The sequence below is a fragment of the Lepidothrix coronata genome, unplaced genomic scaffold (assembly GCF_001604755.1).
Source record: "Lepidothrix coronata isolate B3197 unplaced genomic scaffold, Lepidothrix_coronata-1.0 Scaffold109, whole genome shotgun sequence".
NCBI lineage: Eukaryota > Metazoa > Chordata > Aves > Passeriformes > Pipridae > Lepidothrix > Lepidothrix coronata.
Genome location: NW_016690289.1, coordinates 566,484 through 571,514, shown reverse-complemented (window position 1 = coordinate 571,514; position 5,031 = coordinate 566,484). Strand labels below are relative to the sequence as shown.

At 37.2% G+C, this 5,031-nt stretch overlaps 1 long non-coding RNA gene across 1 annotated transcript; it reads right to left on the bottom strand.

The window, feature by feature from the left end:
- Positions 1-652: 652 nt before the first annotated feature.
- LOC108501845 lies at positions 653-4,512 on the bottom strand. Its single transcript, XR_001876293.1, has 3 exons — positions 4,355-4,512; positions 3,656-3,732; positions 653-2,008 (listed from the first exon to the last, which is right to left on the bottom strand). It is a non-coding gene; the product is annotated as an uncharacterized LOC108501845 (long non-coding RNA).
- Positions 4,513-5,031: the final 519 nt, after the last annotated feature.

Below are 5,031 nucleotides of genomic sequence, written 5' to 3'. Positions count from 1 at the left end.
CCCTCCTTGCTCAGATTTTGTAACAACCTGTTGGGTAGTACTTTAGAAAAAAGCCCCAAGGTATTACCATTATATTCCTCACCACAGACTTTCATTCAGGACCACACATGATGACTGTGATTATTTTCAGAGGGGAAGATGAGCAGTACATTGCATGTGCTATGACTCTTTTGCATGTAGATTCAGGAGGCAGCAGGAATCAGCTGCTCCAGAAGAGAAGGCAGGCCAGTAGCTGAGAGACAGCAGGGCACCCTCAAAGACAAAGGACATAGTCCCATAGTACTCAAGGAAAAAGAGCAGTTCCAGTGACTGGGTTCAGCTGACAGTTCAGATCACCAGGCTAGCTTAGAGCCACAGGGCAGGTCCAAGATTATGCTGGAAAGTCAAGTCCACAGGTCAGGAACAGCAAGACATACAGGTGACCACAGGCAAAGCTGTAATATAGCTCTGGCAAACACAAGGTTAAACAGCTTGGTTTAAAAGCATCTCTTGTGCAAAGAGGAGCAGGATGCCAAAGAGGCGTCTCACAGCTTTTTCTCTCCAAGCTGTTTTCCCAGCACACCGATTCTTGGTCCCACAGCTGCACCAGATCAGATCTGGCCTTTAGCACAGGCAGCCAAACCCCAGAGGGGAAGCAGGAGAAAACGCAGGACACTGACACATAATTTGCAATGTTAATTTTTGCAATTGCATGCTATACCTGGTGTGAACAGTTACTACTGGCTTTCATAAATTGAATAAATTAATAATGTGCAGAATTAATTTTATCTCCAGCATGCAGATGAAGTTGGTTGCTGAAAAAGAATCCTAAACTCAACAGTAATTTGACCTCAATGAATAAGGCCAAGATTTCATCCACAGAATTCAAATGAGTTTCCTAAGATCACAAAAGGGTCGTAAATTCACTCTTTTTTTTAAGGAAAGAGTTCTCACGACAGTTAATAGGCTTGCATTACTTTTATTTTTTGTTTGTTTTAAGAACTCAGTCTTGTAGCAAAAACCCTTCTCCCGTCACTTGTCCTGCCAACTTTGGTCAAAGCTCTTTCTCCATCTATCTTATAAACCTCCTTTAGGTACTGGAAGGTGCTATAAGTCTCCCCAGAGCCTCTCTTCTCTACACCAAACAACTCCAATTCTCTCAATATTCCCTAACAGGCAAAGTGTTCCAGCCCTTTGAACATTTTTGCAGCCCTCCTCTGGATCTGCACTGACAGGTCCATGTCTTTCTTGTTCCAAGGACCTCAGAGCTGGATGCAGCACTCCAAGTCGGGTCTCATGAAAGCAAAGTAGAGAGGGACAACTATCTCCCTTGACCTACTGGACACGTTTCTTTTGATGCAGCCCAGGATACAATTGGTTTTCTGGGCTGTGAGTTCACATTGTTGCCTCACGTCCAATTTTTCATCCGTTCTCCAAAGGGCTGCTCTCAATCTCTTCATCTCCCAGACTATATTAATGTTGAAGATCACCCTGTCACAGGTGCAAGGCCTCATACTTGGACTTGTTGAACTTCATGATGTTCTTGTGGGTCCTTCTTTCAAGTGTATCAGGTATCACATCCAAACTTGCTGCGGTTGTACTCAATCCTACTGTTTGTGTAACTGATGAAGATATTAAATAGATTTGGTCCCTCTACCAACCCTTGAGGGACTCCACTCAGGAAGTACTTTCATTCTGAATGCTGAACGCTTGGAGTAAAGTGTAAACAAGATGTTTCATACAATTCTCGCATTTTCTAGGGGGTCTCAGCTTCATATGCTGTTACCATAACTGATGCAACAGCATGTGTTGTCAAGGTTTGTGAACTGAGTCCTGATAATTATTGAGTTAACCAGAGACAGTGATTTAATTTAACTCACAGCAGGCTAGAAATTGACCCTGCTGTAAAGGACATTTTTTAGGTTTTTGGGTTTTTTTTAATCTATAAATGGCATATAATTTTATGTTGTCTGGGACAAAAAACACTCTTATGTTATATTCAAGTCTGTTGGTTTTTTTTATGTTTTTCCTATAAAAAATAAGGCAAAATATTATTTAGAAACGGAGTACCTTAAGATCCTGAAAATAAAAGCATAGAAATAAACAAATCTCAGAAATCACTGAGAAACAACTGAAACAACTGAATTTGCTAGCACACAGCTCAAACAGGGTAAGGAACCTTGATAAGAAGAGAATAAAATTAATATTAAACTACCTGGCCATATAGTGTAACATTATGGATTAAAATTGAATGTTGAAAATGAAATTTGCTGTACTATGCACTTGCTAACTTTTTGGGTCATGTGACGGTAATTCAGCAGCTCTCCATGGTGCTCACCTCCAGCCTCCTCACCAAAATAAAAAGGAAAGAATCAGATCCTATTATCATTAATGGAGTGGAGAAGGCTATAAAAGGATAAAAGAAGACTTACTGTCTACACCGCAAATTAGAATCACTTCACAACCAGGTCAGGACACAGCAGCACTTTAATCAAATTCTATACAGTTCATGTTTGCAGTATTGATAAACCCTAATTGTAAAGAAATACTATTTGTTCCCTGGTGTTGAATGTTTCTGTTGTAATGACTATAGTGATTTGAGCCAGCTGAGCATATAATTCACTTTCTTGGTTAAGACTAAAAAGTTAAAAGTGAAAGTAATAGAAGAGAGGTGGAAAAGAGGAGAAAAAAGTATAGGTGCGATGCAAAAAAAAGTATAGGTGGGATGCAAACAAAAATGTTGAAAAGTCCTTTAAAATTTTTTATCTAGCAGATGTTATTTTAGCATCAGATTGTTATCCAAAAGCATTTTTAAAACTGCAATGCCAATTAAAAGTGGCACATCGCTGATCACATTACTACCTCTTGAAAAGTGTTAATATTCATTAATATTAATATAATATTTTTAAACTTGTTTTTAGTTAGGTAATCAGTGCACGCTTACTTGGATCACTGCAAAAATGTGTATCTTGTCTATTGACTCTTGAACACTAATATGTACTCTGGTTGTTTTGACTGGGGAGTTTATCTTAATAGTCACTTAGTCATCAGTATGATGGTCCAGCAGAAATGCTGGAAAGCTTGTTCAGTAACATCATTCAGTGTCTTTTTAAAGCTGGTTACATGATAAAAAAGAAAAAAATATAGTGTTGTTGGCCATAAAAGAGTAAAATCTTACTTGAATCTTCATAAAGATTCTTTCCTATGCACACAAGTATAATCTTTTAATTTATGTTTGAATTTCAAGAGGAATTTCTCAGTTTCATGTACTTTTTCAAGAACTCTCTCAGATATTTGCTGCTTCAAGAGATTGTTACCAGAATCATACAAAGTAGTAAAATTGAACAATTTGATAATATTACAGTGGAAGTTTCTACATGTTCAGAGGTCTGGTAGCCTCCTGAAATATATATATAAATATATATATGTATAATTCCATACATAATTGCAGTCAAGTTAATGTGAAAGATATAGGATGAACTACCCAGAACTGGCAGACTGTAGTCTAATCTTCCATTGATTTATTAAGGGCTTTAAAAAATTAATTTTTCACATCATGCCAGCATCTTATCTAGAGCAAGAATGTACTATTTGGCCCATTACCTCCAAATTGCCTGCCTAAAATGAAATGTTATATATTTTTGGTCAATCAGTGTTAAGTGCAATCATCAAGTACCTTACAGTCTGGTTGGATCTTTGTGTTGTCAGTAACTATTTGCAGTGCATCATGCCAAGTTTCTCAACCCAACAGAGCTGAAATAAAGTAGAAACCTAATGCTTTAAAACTGACATAACTACTCTCCTACCTCTAAATTAAAAATATTTCTTGGGTGTTTGAAATCTTTTATTACTTTAAGACAATTTGAATATTTCTAGATTTTGTAATTCAGCATATGACATTTAGAACACAGGAAAAGTTAGAATACAGTAAACATATATTTAGCTCTTCATAGATCAGATACTACAATTTTCCATCAGTGATAGTGTGCAAGATCAGCAGCGACAATAAACAACAGCCAAAACTTTATGATTGCGTGAAAATATCTCTGTGTTTCCTGGGCCTGTGAAATACCTGAATGTGGTGGTTTTGAGCTGGCTCCCTGCCAAGTCTCCAAACCCCCATCGCAAGAGCTCCCCCCCCAAAAACCAAGAGAAAAGAGGAAAAAAAAACCCCAAGAGAATGGAAATAAGAGAGAGCTAAAACATTATATAAAAATATATTTATACTTATATTACATTTATATACAATTACAAAAACTATATACACATAAGAGAAAAAACCCAACATTTGAAAACAGAGAAGGGAAAGAGAACAAAAACAAAACAAAACAAAAAATTGGTATACACACTCAATAAAGAACTAGCCAAAGAAAACTTTAATACTTTCCTTGAGATAGCACAATCGCCCAAAGGCCACGGCCACGCTACTGGACCCTGGATCGGCAGAAACAACAGGCCCCGTAGGCCCGGCCAGGCCTCAGCTCCCCCACAGGAGCGAGACCAGTTGCAGGAGTCTGCTGTCTCCAAACCTCGCCGGAAGGGAAGAGAGTCTTCTCTCTCCATCTATTTATATGTTTGTAAAGGCCTAGACTCAAAACCATTACACTGAAGTACTATAGAAAATGAGATCACTGACTTTTTTTTTCTCATATTGACCTTGGTTAGAAATAAAACTTAATGTGAACAGTTAAAACTTCACAATTTGTTTTTTAATCCAGAAAACTTCCCTATTAAAGATGCATTGCATATCTCAGTGAGGAAGCCAATTATTTATGAAAATGTCCTTCTTCATCCAAAAAGTCACTGTTCAACATTTTTAATTTTTTTTTCATATTCAAACGGGCTGCATTTATACTAGTTCAGATGAAAAAGTCAGAAAAAATGTGTTTTGATTTGTGCTTTTCTTTGTCTGTTTTCCTTTTAAATTTTTTTTTCTTACTTATTCCCGTCTGTGAGAAAGAAGGCTGAGGAAGAAATCTAGAAAACAAGAGTGAACTCAAAACTGAAAAAGAACTCTTCTTTGTGCTCCCTTATAAGGAAAAAACGAATCCA